This window comes from Leptonychotes weddellii, chromosome 8, assembly GCF_054177405.1.
Source record: "Leptonychotes weddellii isolate Sample4059 chromosome 8, ASM5417740v2, whole genome shotgun sequence".
NCBI classification, from domain to species: domain Eukaryota; kingdom Metazoa; phylum Chordata; class Mammalia; order Carnivora; family Phocidae; genus Leptonychotes; species Leptonychotes weddellii.
Genome location: NC_138376.1, coordinates 87,014,891 through 87,038,360, shown reverse-complemented (window position 1 = coordinate 87,038,360; position 23,470 = coordinate 87,014,891). Strand labels below are relative to the sequence as shown.

The window sequence follows — 23,470 nt, the reverse complement described above, 5'->3', positions numbered from 1 at the left end:
GCTCTTTCATTTTCAACTATTCACTGTAGATCTGGTTCCCAAAAAAAGGTGGGCATCTATATAAAAATGTAATTGGTGAGACCCATAGTGACTACTTCATATATGGTTGTAAATAAAACAAGCTTAGGCTTTTAGGTTTTTGTTTTTGTTTTTTTAATTTAAGTAATCTCTACACCCAACATGGTGCTCAAACTCATGACCCTGAGATCAAGAGTTGCATGCTCCTCCACCTGAACCATCCAGGAGCCCCAAGGTTAGGCTTTTAAATTCAGTTAGGAAAATAATTTTTCACTGACTTCAAAAATAAATTATAAAAATTAAGGTTTCTAACTCTGCTTTATGTTCACAGGCTAAGCAATCCAGTATACGAAATCGAAAAAAAAAATACAGATACTAAATAAAGGATAGAAATGCAAATATGGAATGGAGCAATGTTCGAGGACACTGGGAAAACTGAATAATGACTAAAAAACAAAGGGCTTAACCCGAAAGAGTTTCTTAAATTTATTTTTTACTATCAAACTTTTAAACATGAGACAGTTTCTTTACAAAATATGTTCCGATATTTTGAAATCACCAAATTTGTATATTACAAACTATTTGTAGAAACTTTAGTGCTTTCTTTAAAACTGCACTTCTGTCAGTCACCCCTATTTCTCAGACTCAGCTCAGACCTCAAGTTCTTTTTCTACTTTTCTTAAATTTATCTCTCATTCTTGGTTTATCTCTCTCTCATTTCTCATGAAGATACAGTTTTGTTTTCATCACTAAGGAACCAGTAGAAAACAGCCTAATACATTGGTGGCCACTGGGTTAACTCTCTCATTGCCTTAGTTGCTGGTACTCTCGATTCAAATTGACACCATTACAAAATGACAGAGTGCTCTCCCCATGGTCCCATGTGTTAAATTCATGACAACGGAAAAACTACTGTGTTGCAACAAGACTAGCAATAGTAGAGGATTACCCATAGGGTGGCATTTGGAAAGAAGAGAAAACAATAACCCACAGTTGTGTGAATTACCAATTCTGCAATGGAGGCCAAGGGAAAGAAAGAAAAGAACACATATATGAACATGACTTTATTTTAGGCAGGAAGTCTGATTGAAAAGAAGAGAAGATTAGAAAAGAGATTGTTGTTGAATCTGTTCTTACCATTCTTATTCCCATGACCACAATAAATGAAAGCAGGTTGTAGTAGAAGATTAGAATTTACTTTTTAATTCAGAGTTGTTGGTGATTTTGTTTTTGTTTTTGTTTTGTTCGGGGTTTTTTGTCTATGTAAATAAAGAATTGAGCTAAAAAGGAAATCTTTTCTCTTTGAAGGTGTTCCTGTTAGGAGAGTAGAACAGAACACAACCTATGTGCTTTTCAGTGACTATAAATTGGTGAGCCTTACATTCGGTACGTGTGTAAAGTCTAAACAAACCTGCCAATATAAAACTTGATTTTGAGTGGGAAGATGGCTTTCCTAGGACTATTAAGGCAGCACAAGGAGGAGAGTTTATGCCTTTTCTCTCTTAATAGGAGCACTGCTGTATAAATGTAGCTGAAGCTATCATTAAAGCTACTTGGTATTTGTCTTAGCTTCAGTGACTGGCAGACAAACTATATTATTGTCTGTTAAACCTGAGAGGAGTAGAAGAGCAAAGTATACTAGGTCTGCTTTGAACACTGTTGTTGAAGCCCTCTTGATTACACTTTAAGGCCTGCAATATGTGTCTGTAGTGCTCGATGGATTACACATCACGTCTGTATCTGTTCTCACTTCCGATCCACACAAAAACACTGTGACTTAAGCAGAGATGATATCGGACAAATTACAAAACTCACATGGCTCGGCCCTACCTGCCAGTTTTCAGTAATTCCCCCTGGTAATTTAGTTCATGGAATATTGCTGTGTGACATGTTTCCCTTTGCCAGTAATCATGGAAATAAGTGAATGCTGGACAAGCACTATTCCTACAAATTTCTACGAAGACCTTTTATTAACAGAGAATATAATACAGCACCTGTATCAAGCATTATGTATGTAGACTGCTGTACACTGGTGATAGCCCCCTGAGAACTCCCGGGCAAGGCCAGTTCATAAAAATCCTTATTTTGTTTGCCTGCATAAGAAGCCTGAAGGTGCACGCCCCTGCATCATTTAAGCTTCGAGGGGGTCATGAGACTTGAGTGATCTATCTTTCCTGGGCCCTTTCCCCGAAGCTTTGACCTTTATATTGCTACAAAGCACAGAATACTTTCCAGGAGCCTTAGCTCTAACATGACTAAGCAGGCTTGGACACCATATATATGCAGCTTTCCTTTCCCACCTGTATGTGCAGACGATTTCTTGTTTGTTGCTTCCACGACTATGGGCAGAGCCTGGGATTCTGAGAGTCTGCTCTTCATGCCAGGTTTGCTTGGTATTTGTCTTGGAAACGGGGCCACTCTCCCTGATTGCTGTGTGTCAGAGCAATCTGTCAGGCACTCTTGCTTCGCAGCAGTCCACTGCTCTCCACAGTGTACCTTGAAATTGTGCTTCAGTGTCCTTGCAAGGCTGTATCTGTCCTCGCAGCTTGTGGTCGTCCCTGCAGCAGCTCACCAAACCACATCTGCTCAGTTACCCTGTTGTCATCTGTCCTTCTCACCTGTGGGGCTCCGGTGTGGCGATCTGTGCTGGTGGGCTGGCTACATACCAACACATTATTGTTGATGATGATCCTGACTTGCCATTTACTAGTAAGCATTATTCACAAGTGTGTAAGAAGAACCAGGTGGATTTTTGTAATTCATCCCTGTCTCACAGCTGTGGGTTAGGTCGCACGTTAGCACTTCGGTTCTCTCTAAACCCTCATTTTGTAAGGTCAGAAGCACGATGCTGTCTTGGTGTTTTCCAATTTCCAGAAAAGCATATTTATCTTCTTCAGCTAATTTATTCTTATGTGCATTCCTTGCAGCCTTGGGCAAGATGCTGCCTACAGCCGTCAATTTTGTATTGTAACTTGAAACCATAGATTGCCGATGCCTTTTCTATAAGACTCTATAGAGTTCATGCAGAGCAGTATCTAAAACCTAGATGCCACCTTGTGATTCACTGGTTGCATTGCTAATGACAACTAGAATTCTGTCCGACCAGAGTCAGTTCCCCTGCACTAATACCCTAGTTTTCACGTTTCACTTCCAAAAACAGTATGTGACACTATTTTGATCAAGGGTAAACCTCTTTTGTCTTCTCCAAAAAATAATTTAGGGTAGTAATGGAATAGCATATCAGGTGATCTTTCAAAAATTTAATTTAAAAATCTTCCATGAGGGGCACCTGGGTGGTGCAGTCGGTTAAGCGTCTGACTCTTGATTTTGGCGCAGGTCCTGATCTCAGGGTCGTGAGATCGAGCCCCACATGAGGCTCCTCTCTCAGTGTGGTGTCTACTTAAGACTCTCTCTCCCTCTGCCCCGCCCCCCCCCACATGCACACTCTCTCTCTCTCTAAAATAAAAATAAATAATTCTTTTTAAATGAATGAATGAATAAACAAATAAGAAGTCCCCGTAAGTGTTCATATTATTTGTTGAGCTTCCTAGCATTTGAGTCTGCTCCACCTGGGGAAGCCCCTCCTCAGTTATGGCTGGGAAGAAGCATAGTTCCTTTGGCCTCCACAAAAGTAACTGTAAAGAAAATAAAGCTGTGTTTGTCAATTAGCAACTCCTTAAGCTGTCAGCTGCTGCTACTGACTTTGGAGCACAGCTTGGGGATACAGGTCAACTTTTACAGTGACTATAGACCAAGCTTCGAATTTTCACAAAGAAAATACTGTGCTCAACATTTCAACTAACACTTATGTCTGAGCAATGTGATAGACATTTTAATATTCATTGTCTTATTTAATCTTGAAGACAACCTATGGAATATATTATGGAATATATTATTATCTCTATGGTATAAATCAAGTAAATGAGTTTTGGAATGGTCCAGCTAAGCAGCTAGTAAACAATATGGGAAGTGAATATTACTATAGGTCCTATGTGTTCTTCTACTCTCTCTGCCATGTTATGACTCCATTCCATGTTAAACTTTTCATATAGGATCATCACTGGCAGAAGTTGTGATCCTCAGAAGCCAGTCTCAGAGAAGTGGTATTATTTTTTAAAAAGTAATTAGTTAACTCAGGTTTTCTACCTACATTGTCAAATCATGTAAACAACAAAACCTGTAGGAACATTTGTTAAAACCTCCTTTCCTTTTCTAACCATGGTCCCTTACATCCTTACTTTCTCTGAGTCCTCTCATGTAAAACTTCTTCACAAAACCCTCTGCCATCCCTGATCTTCTACAGCTTTTTGTCTTTTAAAAAAAGACAGTTCTCCTAATCTTCCCCTTCTACTTTTCTGCCCATAATTCCTGTTCTCTGTCACTGTCAACATTCGTATGAGTATCACGAAAGCCCAAAGAACCCATCAGGCGCTAGTAGGACCTTCCCAGGAGCATGTTGGTGGGGGGGGTAAAGAGTGACTTGAGTGGACAGCCTGTACCGTCTTCAACAAGCAGTGAGATAAAACAAAGCTGGGAGTACTCATATATTAACAGCTTTTCCCTACCAACAACAAAAAAGCCTAGGAAGGGACCTTTTTAATAAATCCACCATTTGCTTAGAAAAATAAGAATTATATTGTGCTACTCAATTCCATTTAAGTTTTAACATGCCTGCTGATGCTTGCCTTAAAACTCTCCATGATAACCAATGAGTTATACCTCTGGGATGAATTTGGCCAGCTTCTGCTAGAGTATCTTTGCTAGTTCTCGTACCTGCCATCATGGCCAAAAATATTCTACCTGAGAGGTTAGAGAGAGGGGGATTTTCAAGTATGACCTTAAGGTTTCCAATGTGAATTGTCACATTAAAAAAATGAAAGCAACTGAGCTTTTATGAAGATTACACTTCTGTAGCAGCTAGGTATTTAAGAAGAGACTGGTTAATAACCACAAAATCTTGGCGGCATACAAAAAAACAAGCACGTACCTATCTCATGGGTCTCAGAATCATTTGGAGTTGGCTGATCTGGGCCATGCTGGGCTGGGTAGCTGTGATGATCTCAGCTGTTTGCTCATGTGGCTGGGAATCATCGGGGGATTAGTTTGGGCTCTACTGGGGCAGCTTAGTTCTGTTCTCCATGTCTCCCATCCTCTTCCTGCCTGGACAGGTTCTCACGATAGTAGCAGAAGCACTGGAGAGCAAAGTCAACAGTGTAAGCATTGTTCAAGCCTTTGGTCACATCATGCTCTCTAATGTTTCATTGATCAAAACAAGTCACATGACCAAACCCAAAGAAAGGGAGTAGGGAGAGACATTCTATGTCCTTATCAGGAGAGATTATAAAGGCACGTAGCAATGCACATCGATGCTGGAAGAGGTGAAGGGTTGGTGACATCGATAAAGTCTACTACAGTTGTTGACCTATTTTTCTTGAGTATCATTCTATCAAAAGTTAGGTAGTGTTCATTCTGGTAGTGTTAGCTTTAGATGAAGGCGCCTTTCATTCATTCAAACATTCATTCACTCATTGCTCATTTAACACATAATACAGAGTTCTTTAGACAAGTGCTATCTAATAGAAATATATTGTGAGTCAATTTTCTAGTAGCCACCTTAAAAAAGGTAAGAATAAACAGGCAAAAATATATTTAATAATATATTTTAATAAAATATATCTAAAATACTATCATTTTGACATGTAATCCATATTGACGTTATTAAGATATATTATATTCTTTTCTTTTTCCACCAAGTTTTCAAAATCCAGTGTGTATTTTTTACTTACAACACATCTCAGCTTGAACTAGTCACATTTCAAGTACTCAAGCCACAAGTGACTAGTGAAGCTACAGACTATGAATTAAACTTGGTACTGAGGATACAAGACACCTGCCCCATGGATCTTTCAATCTAGAAAGGAGAATTAATTTATGATGTTGTCATTTTATGTCTTTCTGAGAAGTTCACATTTTAACTGACTGTTTCGGGAAAATGACTATGTTTATACCCCTTGGATCTGGTCATGCTGCTCTGTGGCAATTCTTTCCCCATTCTAATAGTTCTCTATTACACATCCCATACAATCTCCTTAGCCTAGTTTAGTTGGAGACATTTCAACATGCCTTTTCAAAATCGCCTATGGAGAGCCATCACTGTGCTTCAAAGTCTAGCAAAAAAAAAAAAAAAGATGTGGCTTTTTGCAAAATCAATATAGTGAAGGGATATTACCTGAGATCTTATTACTAGGTGGATAAATTTCCACATTATGACTTTACCTGATAAGAGCTGAGAATCCTTCATGATAGAAGAGTTGAATGGAAAAGTTATCTTTCTCAGTGGATATCGGCCTTAAAAAAAATTAATAAAAAAACTGGGTGGTTGTAGAGAGAATGTATAATAAAGGTAGATAAAAAGGAAAATATTGCTTCAGAAGTAGTACAAGAAATAATAGAGACAAAGCATGGAGAAAATGAGAAGGAAAAAAAGAGGAAACATTAACAGTGTTTATCTGTTCTTGACCTGATTAAGCATATAACTGCCTAAAAGAACGTTTTGACTTTTCCACACTAAACTGTCCAAGCAAGGTTTATCAAAGAGGGTAATTTTTAGAAAGCAATTATTGTCTTTTGAAGTTGCAGATAAAGGGCCTGGCAAGAATAGGGAGATAAGATATTTTCTTTGTAGTCTAAAATAACCTGATGTTTCTTTAAATATTTAGACATAGCTAAAGAACTAAAAGAGGTCTCTTTTAAATGCTACGTACGAATCACCTCATGATTTCTTTTCTCTTTTTTAATCCTGTTCTGCTTATTGCATGTCTTAGTGGTGATTCATGGCTTTGATTATGTAACCCATTGATATCAAAATCACTTTGGGCAGATGACCTCACGCTTCTTTGTTTCTCTGGCAACATTGCAGGTCTGAGTGATGGTACTTGGAATAATGTTCTTGAGCAACCCAGGGCACCTTTGACTTTCATCAGTGATGTGATCAATATTTGCATCCAAAAAGCAAGTGTCTTAGGTAGTTTGGGGTGATGCAGTGCAGAGAACAGCATACTGGATTTTAAGCTCTGAGATGCTCTTTTCATAAGATATTACTGAAAACTACAGTATGGTCTGTGTTTTCATACTAGACACTTTAGAAAATGACTATAATTACATAGAGAAGGGAGTCCAGATTACATGGTGGGCTTTTTTTACACTTTAAATTACAAAAATATATTTGTGAGTCTACTCCCGTTTTCCGTGAAGCATTTAAGTCAGAACAACAACATTGTCTTATGCTTAGTGACAAAGGATGATTTCAATAATCCCAAGAAATATTTTTCACCACCAGTGGATGTCCACCAGATAGATCCTTTCCCCATTCCCCCCATATCTGACATTCTTGCCTTTAACATTGAAATATTTTGGGTCCTTTCCTTTCATTGAGATATTTTCAGATGGGAATTAAAAATAAATTGAGAAGAGCCATGCCTAGTAAACTTAAATGGCAAATTAGTGATTTATGAATTGGTGGTTTATGAATTTAAAAAAAACGCAGCTATAATGGGATGTACATCATGAGATGGAAAGCCTCTCCTTCCCCAGGTTAGAAAGTGTGCAGGGGCTTTGATCAGAGGGAAAGAATAGGAACCTGGCATCAGAGACATCATCATTAATTCAAGCACAGAGAACGGAAGAGGTTCTACTGAATAGCTCCTAAAGTCACTTTAGTAAAGAATTAAAAAAAAAAAAAAATGAGTTACTGGTGGAATGGGGAGTAAAGTAAGGAAGGGGTGTGTGTGTGTGTGTGTGTAAAAGCTTGAGAATTGACTTAAAACAGTTTAATGAAGTCAGTGAATAAAGTTTCGTGCTTGCAAACTAAGAATCTTTATATCCTCATGGCTTAAAACAAAGAAGGCACACCATAACTATTTATTGGATGAACAAATTAATGTTATCTACTTAAATACGTTTTAGTGACTATGGTTTTACTTTTTTCTAGATATTAAACCCCTACACCCAGAAAGGAGGATCTAAGAATTGGGCAGCCTTTCAGATATGACCATTAGCACTCTGTCCCTGCTGTCAGTTCTCAAAGACAGGGGAAGGAGTCCCACCAGCTACAAAAATAGAGGCCAGAGCTGAATATAGGTGGCAAAATAGGGCCATGGTTCTCATCTCCTGGTTTCAAACCATAACTCTAGCCCCTTAACTGTGGCCTGAGAAGTACAAATGAGAGGAGATGGAGGTCTCATTCAGATATCCTTACTAATTACACTGTCTATCCCTCCCTCCCTAAAGAAACCCCATGCCAGTTTTAAGATTGGGGTCAGAGACATTCTGGATCTTCCTTTAGCAAAGCCAAGCCATTAACATTTTCCTAGGAATGATCTTTTCCAATCATCAGATAAACATAAGGTCTACATTTAGGATGTGGGAGAGTTTTACTCATCCAGTAAACAATCATCAGGTATCTTTTTCCTTGAAATAGATTTGTCTCCTTTAATTAGACCAATCCTCAGTATTTCTGTAGCAGTGAACTTTGTTTCCTCTATCATGATTATCTTTTCATAGTTGCTAAGATATGCTCAAAGTAGAAGAATTATAAAAAGCTTAGAATTCTAAAAGTCTATATATAATTCTATATGTATATGTATTCTATGATAAGCAGGTACAATATTAGAAAGTTTATATTCTGACAGCACTTATATTTTGTTTCTCTGCTTCTCTTTCCTCTAACTACCCTCCCTGTTAATTAATACTTTATCTGATTTGCATGCAGGGTGTTAGTTGAAAATCTAGAGCTCACTAATGTAGAAAACTACCATCAGACTAGAGAGTCCAGATTAATGAACAAATTTCCAAGTGTGTGTGTGTGTGTTTGTGTGTGCTCGTGCGTGTGTGCCTGTGTATTTAAAAGGCACTTTCCCAGAAATTCCAAAATGATAAACTTTGGGCACTGGAGATGCTTAGAAGGTATACATTCAGTGATTCTCAACTCAGGTTGCATATTATAATCACCTGGGTAATTTACAAGACTCCTTTTTCCCACTGCAGACCAAGTGACCCAGCATCTTTGAGGATGGAGCCTGCTTATGGGTATTTTTTTAAATCCATGTATATTCTAATGTGCAGCCAAGGTTTAAAAACCCCTGGTTTGGTCAGACCTCTTTTCATGTGTGTAGACAAAATAAAAACCCTTTGGGTAGGAACTGTATATCTCAGGCCATTAGAGACTGAATTAGAAGCCACATGACCTAGCCCCATTTCAGAGAGATTTCCATAACAATCCAACATTAATACCTTGTTAGTTTGGACTTGTTTGAACTTTCCCTTGAAAACATTAACAGGAGGAATCATGCTTCTTAATTTTTTTTTTTTTTTTTTTTTTGCCAAATACACTTGAGAAAAAAAACCCTCCATGCTGTGCAGTAGTCTAAATTAACACATGAATTTCCTACATTTCTCAGTGTCATTGACCTTGCCTTCTACCAAAAATATGTTAGTCTTTGTTGTGAAGAATTTTTGGAACACATTTAAAACTTCCATTTTTTACAAGGCCAGAATATATCTCAAATCATTTTAGCATAGGTAGACCCATTTTTAAAGTTATCATATAAAGTATGTGTAATTCACTTCCTAAGAAACATTCTAAGAAAACAGCACTGATAACATGGCTCATAGTTAGCAGTGTTAAGATAGAGATAGTTAAACATTTTCCTGTTCTTTGACATCTATCTTTTCTGTATGTATATATCTGTTGAGCCCATCAAAGTCTAAAATATTTCAGTTTAGCATAAAATTGCAGTACCAATTGTTATATGGCATATATTTTATCTTGTGGAAAGATGGAAAAGCATATCTAAATGCATCATGCCTGTGCTCAGAAGTAATGCAAATCTTCTGTCTTCCCAGTTCTAGAAATAAACGAAAATGATAGTAGATAAAGGCTAGAAACATTTTTCTCTTTTGCACTCATGCAAAATCTTATGTGCAGTGATCATCATCATGCATTAAGCATCTGCTGTAAGCCAGACATTCTACTATGGGCAGAGGAATGTTGACCACATAGTCTATGCCCTTAACTCTTATTAATCAAAAGCAAGTAAATAAATACAGTTTAAAGTAGGAAGGAGTAAAGAATAAACATTTGACTAAGAAAAAACTTGTAAGTACAGAGATATTCTACAAATTATGAGTAGAGCTATGTAAGTTCACACAATTTTCAACCTATTATAAGTATCCAATATTTACGTAATTATTTAGACTGAACATATCTGTGTCTTTTGTGAATTGTGTATGATTTGTACTAATTATCACCATAGTACAAGGAATAAAGAATAACAGGCTTTTTAATGATCGCTTTTTTTTTTTTTAAGATTTATTTATTTGTTTGACAGAGAGAGACACAGCGAGAGAAGGACCACAAGCAGGGGCAGAGGGAGAGGGAGAAGCAGGCTTCCCGCTGAGCAGGGAGCCTGATGCGGGGCCCGATCCCAGGACCCTGGGATCATGACCTGAGCTGAAGGCAGACGCTTAACCATCTGAGCCACCCAGGTGCCCCTTAATGATCGCTTTTTTAAAAGACCTGAAAAAATGCCCATGGCAGAGCCACAGAGTAAAGAAGATCAGTGTGTTAGAAGGAGCAGGATAAATGGCAGCCTATCATGAACCCCATAATGCACTTGTGGAATTTGTCACTACTCAGAATCTGAATTTCTGCATTATCAGCCTGAGAGTTAAACTCAAGGAGACGACATCATTCTGATCAGACTTCCAAGGGACTGAACTACCTGAACCACTCCACTACTGTGTCCAAAATATTGGTGTCCTTTATGTCCTTTATCTACAGTGCCTCTCTCTGACCCAGCAGTCATAGGGGGAGCTGACCAGTAAACATGAATGGTTGTGAGGGATGTGCAATTCAGATCAAAGGGAAGTCTGAGGAATCTTCTAAGTAAATGACTTCTCCAGCTACAAGGAGATCAGGATGTGAGATCTTGATCAACACTGGCAACTTCTGATTCTTGGATTTTCTCTCCTTTACTCTCAAAGCTAATGGTGCCCAAACCATGTTCCACAAAACTCTAGGGTGCTGTGTAAGAATTGTTTTATGGGAGATGGATCTTCTCAAAAAGAAAACATTTTAACTACTGTCATCTAGCCATCCCCCTCCCTATTATAATACAATTTTAGCTTCTCTAATCACATTACATCCTGTCTCCTTATAATGACATTATTTCCAGATCTCCTTAATGGAGGATTGGGAGTTCCCAAACTCTTCAGTCACTCTTATTGAGAACATCACAGAAGGTTGATCATCTTGGGATAATTATGGATGTCTTATATGTGGCTTTTAGTTGTTTAGTTTTCATTTTTGTTATAGGGTGTTTTAATCTTTGAGCTAAAGGTAGGTAAATAAATCTTTTGGCATTTTTATGCAAGAATGAGAGGAAAACCCACATAAAGTATACATAAGTGGGCAATCTCATATTCTTTTTTTTAGCACTCTAACAAACATCTTTATTCCATGTGGTTTTTTTTTTGTTTTTTTTTTTTATTTTGGTTGGTTGGATGTTTTTTGTTTGTTTTGTTTTTTATTCTTATGTTAATCCCCATACATTACATCATTAGTTCTAGATGAAGTGTTCCATGATTCATTGTTTGTGCATAACACCCAGTGCTCCATGCAGTTTATTCCATGTGTTTTTAAAAATCATGATACAGCACTATAGAAAGACAGTGACATTCATTGGTAATCTCATACTCTTAACAGAAGAATCGATTTTTAAAAAATACAAAAGGCTTATGCTATAATTTTAGAACACATATCAGTTTTCATGCAAAAGGACAAATCTAGTCAATCAATAAAGAAATGAACAAATAAAATGGAAATGTTTCACAAGTGAAATACTCTACAGTTAAAAATCATTTTTCCTTTATACAGGAAAGAAGCATGTGTAAAGAAGAGCATAAGAATCTGTCCTTCCATCATGTAGTTAAGCTCACCTTTTATTTATTAAAGAGGAATGAAATTAACAGTGCCACTTCAGCCTATCCCTTAGAACTTAGGTTACAGAAAAAAAAAAAATCATGTCTGTACCCTGGTAGAATTTCTTATTTTGCTTGAAAAGCAGTTAAATATTAAATCATGAATCACTGCTTTTCTAAAATGTCTTTTAATACCCTAGAGAAAAACTAAATTATCCTGCTCTCTGATTTTTAGGACAACTATAGTCATTCTCAAAATGTGTTCTATGAAGAAAGATTCCTTGTCTTTTATTTCTTTCCTTTTTTAAAAAAAATTTTTTACAAACTCCCTAACAGATTCAATATCCTGAGAAAACTAGAAGATATTTATAACTGAACAACAGGCCTGTAGAAACCCAAAGGCAATTATCTCTTGTATAAATATCCCTTAGGCAAACTTCAACTAATTTTTAAGAAACAGAAGGTCAAACCTGCTCAAGAATTTTTTTCATGGGGCGCCTGGGTGGCTCAGATGGTTAAGCATCTGCCTTCAGCTCAGGTCATGATCTCAGGGTCCTGGGATCGAGCCCCACATCGGGCTCCCTGCTTGGCGGGAAGCCTGCTTCTCCCTCTCCCTCTACTGTTCTCCCTGCTTGTGCTCTCTCGCTCTCTCTGTCAAATAAATAAATAAAACCTTTAAAAAAAAAAAAAAGAATTTTTTTTCAGGTAGAAAATTCACATTGTCTACTCTTGTATTTCTTGGCCTTTCCTCCTTTAGCTCTCCTCAATCCTAATTCCATTTGTCATTCCCCAACTTGGAAAACATTATCTGGCCACAGCTAATAGTCAGAAGCCTTTGAGAAGCATGCATCCCTGTGTCTTCCTGTTTCATTGCTTTTGGGTTGCTCATGTGTGTTCTCATTTTAGGCTACCCTAAGAAATATTTCTCTGATTTTGGGTAATATCAGTTTATAGCATAGGCTAAAATTTCATACTTACCTTTGAATCTCTGAAATTCTTTTTTACCCTTTCAGGTAAATATCCAATAACTAAGAATTAATTTGTACTTGGGATACCTAATTTTCCAAAATCAGTCTCTACCCAAAAAAGACTTCAGCTGTTAATTATTTAAAGTATTGAATTTTGCTTTTATTTTTCAAAGGTAAAGACTTCTAAAGAAAGATATAAAATATTTGAAAAAATGACAGTGAAAATTACAAACATGTTTGAATGTTTGTCCACATAACTCAGGGCTTATGTGAAGCTTTTCCATGTGATGCAGAAAAACCGGTCCTTTATAATTAACCTGTGCAAATTCCATAGAATTGTGATCGGAAACAAGTTTTCTATTTTTTACTTCCATTATTTGCACCTAATAAATTTCCCCTTATTCAGTTTTAATCTTATAGACAAGTGATAACTACCCATTGTGTGAGAAAATGAACTTCAACCTTTTAAAAAGGAAATCAGAGTAGAAATATCAATAGCAATGTAATTGAATACCTTCTGAACTCCTCCTACTCACATAGCATTCTGCTGTAGGTTACAGAGAAACATGACACTTCTTTATCTTCAATGTACTTACAAGTAACACAGAAAATAGAATATACAAGAAAAAATGACAAAGTGTGGTTCATGGTTCAAGAGTTACTGCCAGGCAGTTACTCGTTCAACACATATTTATTGAGTGCCTATTATGTGCTAAACATTCTGATGAATGTTGGGTTTTTTTAAACTTGAGTGTATTTAAAAACAGAAATGGTCACTGTCCTCCAGGGAGATGAAGCCGGAGAGTTAGGTAGGGATTGGGTGATATGGCCTTGTTCTTTACCCTAAGAGCCGTGGGAAGGCATTGAAGGTTTTTAAACAAACGACTGACATTCCACTGTGTATTTTTAAAAGATCACTCTAACTGCCCCAAGGAAAAAATATTGGAGGGAAACAAAATGTGAGATGGGAAAAAGAAAAAAGTCTAAGCAGCATTCCAGGCAGCAGATAATGTCTTAGTGGTTCTGGTGATGGTAGTGGAGCAGGAGAGAGAATATGGAGAGGACATAGAGAGAAAATGGACAAAGTGGGTAGATTTGAAAACTAGGAAATAAAATCAAAAGGGCTTGACGATCAAATCCTGGGGCTGAAGGAGAAAAGAAGAATCAAATCTACTCTGATTCCGTTTTAAAATGTTGAAGATCTTGGTTTTTGGCTTCTCCAACTGATGTTGATGGTGGTGTTTTAAAAAAACAAAACAAAACAGGGAAACTAGAGGAAAGCTGTGCTTGAGAGGAAGGTTTTTATGAGTTTGGTTATAGAAAGATTCAGGTTGCAGAGCCTTCAAGACATCCAAGTTGAGATGTCAACTATTCAGTTAGAAATAAAAATCGGGAGATAAGAGAAGAAAATGTTAAGCTGAAGATTTGAGAGTCAGAATGAAATGATAGCATCATATATCTTAGTGAGTGCTCTTATTAGTACATACAATGAAAAATAACATGGTTTAAATTAGAGTTCTCTCACTATGAATTAGAAGAATCTGGAAATGTATCATGGAGGAAGAGGGCTTGATCTTCTTAAAGAAAGAATAGAAATAAGAGAGAAGTAGGAATGATTGAAATGGCAGATGCACAAAAACATAAATACATTGCAAAGTTCTTGTTGGTTGCAAGTAATAGAGGATACCAACCCAGATTGGCTTACTACTAATAATTTTTTAAAAAGAGTCTATAAATTCACACATAACTGAAAAGTTCAGAGTATTCTACCTACAAGCAAAACTGTGTCCAGGGGTGAAACAACATGCTCAGACCCAGCTCCTCTTTTTCTATTTCTCAGCTATTTCCTTGGTGTTGACTGAAGTTGTGGCAAGTTCTCTCATGATCCCAAGATGGTTGCCAGTAGTTCCAAATGTTACATGATCACATGCTTATGTCCAGCAAGAAAAGCAAAAGTTGTTTTTTTACATAATAGGTCAAAGAAGACCCCAGAATGGAGATCATTAACCTCTTAAGGTCATGTGCTTATTCCTAAAATTGTAGGTAAAGATTGAGATAGATGGATTATCTTAAGCTACTTAGGTGCACCTCTGCAGTGGAGACATATCCTCCCACCAAACCATGTAGAGTGTTAGGGAAGGGAGATAGGAAATCTAGAAGAATCTATATTTTATTATTAATTATATCTATATTATGGGGAGACTTAAATGCCGATTTAAGGACCTTGGACTTAATCCAATAGACCAAAAGGAGCTCTTATATTTTGAACAGAAGAGGGATCTAATGAAATGTTTTAAGAAGTTAAATCTTAAAGTAATTATAGGACACACTGGAATGTTTAAGAAAAATAAGAAGAAGAGAATCTGTTAAAGAGCCTATAGCAATAGTCTAGGAAAGAGATAGTGAAAGCTCAGACTGTGATGAATATTGATGAAAAGAAGTAATGAAGTGATGGATGGAACAATATTTCAAACAGAATCCACAGGACGTCACAAGATATTAAGAATGAATTTTGTAATGGAATTTCAAACTCTTCCACTGAGATTTCAACTAATGGGATAGCTTTGGCACTAAAGCAAAGATGAGATCCTTTTATTAACCATGATACTGGACCCTCTTCCTCCAAACCCAGCTCTAGACTAGGCTGTCCATTTCATTTTATTCTAATTAGTTACCATTATCCTGTGATCCATTATTCCCCACATGTACAGCTCTCCTAGAAGTAAAAAAGAAAGCAAGTTCCAACCTCAACCAGCCTAATAAAGGCTGTCCTTGACTCCACAGAATGAGAACTTGCAGATAATAATGTAAAAAGATAGATATCACTACAATTATAGCAATGGCATTTACTTTTTAACAAATGCTTTTTCAACACTTTCTCAACCTGCAATGATTCTGTTAGCAAGCAACAGAAAACCCAGCAGTGTAAACAAATAGAATTCCAAGGAAGCAGTTAGTAGTGTTGGTTCAGCAGCTCATCAACGGAGGACCTATACCTTTGTGTTTTTCTAGATTTTCATTGTGTTTTACATCATGATGATAAGATGACTGCTCTACCTGCAAATATCGCATCCTCATCATTCAAGGCAAGCAGTTATGTGAAATAGAGAAGAGGGACAGGAATCTCTCATCAAGAAAGCAAATTTTTAAATTTAAATTTAAATTCAATTAGCCAACATATAGTACATCATTAGTTTCAGATGTAGAGTTCAGTAATTCATCAGTTGCGTATAACACCCAGTGCTCATCACATCACATGCCCTCCTTAATGCCCATCACCCAATTACCCCATCCCCCTACCCGCTTCCCCTCCAGCAGCCCTCAGTTTGTTTCCTATAGTTAATAGTCTCTCATGGTTTGTCTCCCTCTGTGATAAAGCAAATTTTTGCCTGGATTTACCCAGCATACTTCTTATAGCTTCTTACAGCTAATGGGCAAGAATGGAATCACATAACCATTCTTAGCCGTAGGGGGATGGGGAAAGTGAACATTTGATTTGATTTTCTGTTCTTTATTTGTGGGATGTAGCAAGGAAGAAGAAAGTTGGGAATGGTTTCTGGGTGGCCAAACATTAAAGTCTTCTATGAAAAACTATTGTTTTATAGTGTACTCTATGCTTACATGTATATTATACTCTTGTCACTTTGTATTTGACTTTGTATTTATCTGTATATGTTGCTTTCTCTACTCTTTAGAATATTTGCATTGTCAATTACCAGTTTTAAAATCAGATGTTTTAATCTCTTTTTCCATTAGCCCCTACCAATCTCTGCTTAACTCATTCAGCAAAGTGCTAGAATTTTGGTTTCCCCGAGGAGGAAACACATATTGACTAGAAAGGATATTATTTTTGTTTATGTCTAATTATCTTGGCAAGCATTACCCATGTGAAAGAAAATATAGCAAAAGTACCAGATGATTCCATTGGGATTTTGTAAAAGTATCACATTTTATCTTTTATGGGTTGTGATAGAGGCTCACGTAAGGATATATTTCCAAGAGAACTCATCAACCTTGACTTAGAAAGAAATTCAGCACCAAAATCTAGCATCTGCATATCAAAAATAAAATTAAGTAATACCACTTGATGCAGTGTTTAGAAGAAATAGTCACTTAAAGCCATATGAATTCAACCAGAATCCTCTGCAGGCAGCATCATCATGCAATTCTGCCTTCACAATGACATGAAATTTTAAATGACATCTGTGCTAAATCAGGGAGCAGCAAACCCAGGCCAAGTTTAAATTTAGTAACACTGCCCGTTTACTGAAAATAACCTTCTCCATAGCAGATTCTCTATGAATTTCAGGTGACCGACTACTTGTGTTTCTCTTCTGTTCAAAGATAATCAGGTACCCAGAGGCTCCAGCATTGGTGTCTTCCCTTCTCAATGGCTTTTCTGGTGTCCGCTCCAGGAGTCTCCTTGGCCAGCCATGAAATACGTGGAAATTAGAGAATCTACTGCATATATTCTTCTTGAAAATTTCTATCACACATGCTCAGAACTTTCTGAATAAGCATAAGGATTTGAAGGTAAGTGAATTTTGGAAGTAACTCACATTGCTGTGTACTCTTAATTACATCAGAAGTGAATATTTAATATATTTAACAAAATATATAAAAGTAAAAGCAGTTACTGAATGTGGGGAAAATAGCCATCTATGAACAGTTCACACCAAGAAGGGAAAATAAAATGCAAACTTTGAAAGTCATTATATGTCATGTCAATGTAAATATAAGCAAGGTTCAGTGGTAAACTTGATAACTGATAATCAGTTTCACACAAAAAAATCATGATAATCACAGTGGTTCTCAAATTGTAATGTGGGTGAGCATCACGTGGAGGGGGGTTAGGGTCTGTAAAATTCTGACTCCTGGGCATATTTCACAGAGAGTTAGATTCATTGCATCTCAGATGTGACCCAGCAACCTGCATTTTTACTTACTTGCCCCCAAATGATCCTGATGAAGGTGGGTCTTGGTCCTTTGGGTAATGCTGAAGTTGGCTTTCAAAACAATATACTTCTAATTTTCAAACTTTATATTAAATGGGGTTTTATTGTTGTTTGTTTCCTTCAGCTACAAGAATAAATAAGGAAGGCACACTTAGCACAGAGGTGCTAAATTAGTGCTCCTTTTTTGACCCCCCCCAAAATTGAATTCTTAGTTCTCTTTGATACACCTTGATTTTCAAGTTTGGTATGATGGGCTAAATCCCAGGGGTCCCTATATTGCTTTCAGAGTGAGCATGCGCTCATCGCTGTCTTTAGCTTGCTCTCTGTTTTCTGTAATGTTCTAATTTATTCAGATGTTTATACTTATTGGATCAATTCCAAGAACTATCTAAGAAGACAGAAATAATGAGTTATTACCAGAGTCAGCTAAGCATTTCTTCATTTTTGAAGGTTTTTTTCTTTTTCTCTTCATTTGGAAAAGTCAGCGTTAAATTTTCAAAAGAACAGATCTACTTAACACATCATTAGCTACTCATTGTCCTTTGTGGATAAAAACTTCTAAATCATGTGATATCTTTATAACAGGTAACAGGCACATTTATTGAATATCACTTTATTATATTTCTTTATCTCATTTAGCAATTTCATCTTTATTATGTGCAATTTTAAGTTTATGTAAAGTTTGCTTTTTTTGCTCCAGTGATAAAAGTGATTAGTAGAGGCATATTCAGAACTGAAATTGTGATGATTCCTTAAGGGTACAACATGATTTTATTTTGTAGTGAAGAGTGAGGTTTTTAAAATCCTCTGATTGAATTGTAGCCTTACAGACATTTTTTCTGTCAGTTTTTGTGTGCACATGTTCATATTGTAAAGTTTCTTGTCCATAAAATACCAAATGGCAAAAATAAACCCTTAATTAAAAAAAAAAAAGTAGGGGCGCCTGGGTGGCTCAGGCATTAAGCATCTGCCTTCGGCTCAGGTCATGATCCCGGGGTCCTGGGATCAAGCCTCACATCAGGCTCGCTGCTCAGTGGGAAGCCTGCTTCTCCCTCTCCCACTCCTCCTGCTTGTGTTCCCTCTCTCCCTGTGTCTCTCTCTGTCAAATAAATAAATAAAATCTTAAAAAAAAAAAAGTATATCCCCATGGCGGCAATTAGCAACACATATTAGTTATTAGTATTACACAAAGAAAATGAATATAGACATGCATAAAACAAGGTAGCACTTTTTTCAAGTAATCTATAGATTTACAGAATTAGATTAATGTAATAATGAATTTTCACATGCATTTGTTGTCAGTATTGTTCTCAATAGGCAATGCTCTCACTGCCACATCTGACGATAAAATCCTAAAATTTGTAGTACCCAAACTGTAAAATCCTCAAATAGGTACCATACAAGTTTATGGTTCAAAGAAGTTCTCAAGTAATATTTAATAAAGCTTTTAGTGCAAGTCTTCTGTAATATTTTTATTTCAGAGAAACATAGAAACTACTCTTCTGCTTTTTCTTTTTCTTTTTTTTCTTTTCCTTTTTTCTTTGAAGAGGAGCAGGTAGAGAGAGAATGAAATAGTGTCCTCAAGTGAGTCACGTTCATTATCATCGGCATATTTATCTTAAGTTGTGACTCCCTAAAGAAAACTTACTATGTAATTTCAGGGAACCTGAGTGAGACAGCCTCCATACTCAGGAAGGAAAATATACAACAAAAGAATAAATTATAGAAACTTTATTAAAGCATAGCAGCATAAAGTTTTAGAGCAGAAATGGACCATTAAGATCTTCTAGTCTGGTCCCCTCATATATAATTGCATTTTTTCTCTTCTAAACTTGCTGTATTAATACAAAGAGCAGTCAACATCAGTTTGCCGAGGTGTGACTTTTTAACAAGACAAACTAAGCAAATGTTTTTCAGTAATGATTTCTTGGGTAAGGAAGTTTAGAAGGAAATTTTTCATCCTAGATGAAGGTTGAAGAAGTGAAGAGAATACCTGAGTACTTATTAGTGTAATTGAACTTAAAATTGTTAATTATTTTCATTGTCAGTAGATAATCTTTCATGTCATTAATCTAAAAATGAAAACAGCCAATTTAGGTCTACTTCAGGTTTGGTCAGCTTTATATGGAAATCTGATATTGAAGGAGAAAAAGAGCTAAAAGTCACATACAGCTTTAGAACAGTAGAGCCATCTGGGGCCATTTAGTAGGGGAGAAAGGAGACTTAGCTGGGTAATAATCTCTGGAGAGTGTTAGTGTTATTATGAAACAGTATAATAATGATATTTGTGAGATACCCGAAAAGATTAAAATGTGTTTATTATTCTCAATTTAAGAAGTTGCAAAGTCATTAAAATTTCTGTAGTAAAAGTATAATTATTGGTGTGGACAAAATGCTCATAATATACTGTAAATGAAAACAACAAGTTACAAACCATGTTTTGATGTGGTCCCATTTTTATTAAAAGAACGACAGATGCATAGGAAGAAAAGTGGAATGATATATAGCAAAATATTATTAATGGTTATGCTCAACTGATAAATTATGTTTGATTTTTATTGCTTGTCAGGGTATGTAAAACTTTTTCTAAATTATGTATTATTAATGTAATTTGAAAATATTTTTCAAGGGTTGGGAAAATATTCAGTTATCTGGGAAATTTACTTTTATAGAACTATAAGGTAGTCCTGATAACGTTTGTTTAAAATAGCCATAATGATGTAATGTATGGTAATTAACATAATAAAATAAAATTAAAAAAATAAAAATAATAATTTATCCTATTAAAAAAAAGAAAGAATAAAACACTAGTACAAGCTATGAAATGAATGAACTCTGAAAATCTAATGCTAAGTAAAAGTAGCCAGTCACAAAATTAAAAAAAAAAATAGCCGCAAAGCAAGGCTCTTGCATCTTGTAGTATTAAACTGATCTAAATATGAAGATAGTACTTCCAATTAGATAAAATGATTTTTAGATATGACTCTTCATTTGTGGATATTGCAATACACTAAAATTTTCAGTTTCTTCATTAAACACTGATAACTTCAAATTATGACAATTAATTCCTTAGAAATATCCTTTATTTCTTGTATCGGATAATTCCAATGTGCTTTCAAGAATTTTCCAACTATAGCAGTTTCCTCCATTTGGAGGACAATTTTATATGTCTGGTTACATTAGTGTTAATATGTCTTTGTTCTTTAATCTCCAGTGTAACATACGGTTAGTCTCACCATTATTACTAGCAGCTGCGGTTGGCCTATGATTTTGTTCATTCTGTCTGAATCCAAAGTAATTAGCTCTTTAGTTTAATGACAATATTTGTTAATGGGTTTTTAGGGCCAAATTCTGCTGTTAGAGAGTGGGCGGTGTATTTGAAGATAGAATCTGGCCCTTATGTTTTAAGCATAAGCTGTGTAATTTGATTTCAAAATGATGATTTAGAGAGTCTGGGGTAGGAAAACTAAATCTACATTTATCTGAAGTTTCTCAGTTTCAAGAAATAGAAAATGAAAGTGACAATTTATGTAAATGAATATACCCACTGAAGATTCTCTAATACAGCTATCCTGCATGAATCGTTCCGTGCGTAGTTGGAATGAGAAATGAGATGATAATTTTCAAGCAGACATTAGGTAGATTTTCTTATGTCATGGGGCATACATTGAATTCTTTAAGTGCAATGAAACACTTTTGATCATTGTATCTTTTTCAGCTTTATTGAGATATAAATGACATATAACATTATGTATATTTAAGGTGTACAACGTGATGATGTGATACACATATATACTGCAAAATGATTGCTACAATAAGGTTAGTTAACATATCCGTCAGCTCACATAAGAGAGCAGAATTTAAATGTTCTCACCGCACACAAAAATTGATCATTGTATTTTTGGAGGACTCGGTGAAATGAAAAGAACCTTTGCCTGGCATTCTCTGGAGTTCAAGGTCAGGCTCAGCTTCCTGGTAACGGCATGACCTTAGAGAACTCACTTTACCTTTCCTTGGGCTTCAGTTTCTTCATCCTAAAATAAGACCTTTGCAGTAAATGATCCCAGTGGTCCCTTCCAGCTCTGAAAGGATTACTCTAACTTGCTTTATTTTTTTAAGAAGTTTCTTTTTTTTTTTTTTTTTAATTTTATTTATTTGGGAGAGAGTGAGAGAGAGCATGAGCAGAAGGGAGAGGGAGAAGCAGGCTCCCTACTGAGCCAGGAGCCCAATCTGGGGCTCGATCCCAGGACCCTGAGATCATGACCTGAGCTGAAGGCAGATGCTTAACCGACTGAGTCACCCAGGCACCCCTCTAACTTGCTTTAAAAGAGCACTGTGGGTAGGGCACAAGGAGGTCAAGGAAGATGCAATTCGTTACTGAGTAACAAATCATTAAGTCTACTAAAAGCTTTTTGGAGACATTTTGGCCTTAAGAACTCTCCTTCAATGATTTTGTAGTTTTAGCCTAGATTGGGGGTTTATGTGGAAGGCTGTTATGTGGAAGGCTGTTATGTGGAAGGCTGTTACTTTGGAAGTTTTCAAGAAGACCGATTTTGGCAAAAGTTACAAAAAGAAACAAAACTCACTTGGTAACAGTTGAGATACCTAATAATGAAATAAGATGTCTTGGGAGGTCATGAATTCACTGTCATCATAGGAAAGAAAGTGGGTCCCAAGGGTTATATGACCAGCCAAACTGCCTTTCAAGGGTTAAAAGCAAGAGGCAAGTATTCTGAGCATAAAGGAACTCAGTCAGTGAGCCCTCCATTGGGCCACTGTTGGAGGACAGAGTCCATCAAACCAAGAGGTGACTGCAAAAGAACCGATCCAATCTTAAGCATTGAACCTATTTAACCCTAAAACTAAATCTGAAATACATATGTAGATGAGTGTGACAGAGCATACAAGGATAACATCCTATAGAACTAAAGCAACCAACAAAAACTAGAAGGACACAACAGGAATAAACTGGTGCATATACTAAATTGGCTGATTGCATTATTCTCAATATCTAGGGATCAGTGGATATCCTTTAAACCTGACAAATCAAGTTTTAGAAGTATTTAAGAGTAGAAAAAAAAAAAGATGCTAAGAAAGTCGTGCTGTTGTCCAACACTGGGTCACAAAGAATGGGGAGGAGAAAGAAGAAAAAAATTTTTCTGTACTCATAATAGGGAATGATAAATATTCTAAAGATATAGAAGATCAAGGTTATTACATGAAGTTACAAACTAAATATGTAGGTTATTATGTGAACGTACTAAGTTATAAATTAGAAGAAAATATGCACCCTATTAAATATGCTTAAGAAGCTATATATAAATAATTAAATAAGGCAAACAGACCATGTAATAATTTTCAAAACCTTTAACAGAAAACTTAAAATATTATGGAAAAAATCCCTGTCATATCCTTCATATTAATAAATAGAAATACATTTATTTCTTTCAAAGAAATTATTTTCAATTAGATCATAGTGCAGAACCAAATTCTCAGTGTGCATACAAGGATGGGTCCAAAACAAAGTCATGCAAAAATTTGAAAATGAAA

The 23,470-nt window shown here is 36.2% G+C and overlaps 1 protein-coding gene across 1 annotated transcript in view; it reads left to right on the top strand.

Moving 5' to 3' along the window:
- The window catches only part of LOC115944346 (heparan sulfate glucosamine 3-O-sulfotransferase 5), a 256,509-nt gene that overhangs the window by 87,988 nt on the left and 145,051 nt on the right, over nucleotides 1-23,470 (top strand). The window contains exon 2 of the mRNA XM_081828836.1: nucleotides 17,310-17,498. The gene's annotated coding sequence lies outside the window, so the exon portion shown is untranslated. The remainder of the gene's footprint in view (nucleotides 1-17,309; nucleotides 17,499-23,470) is intronic.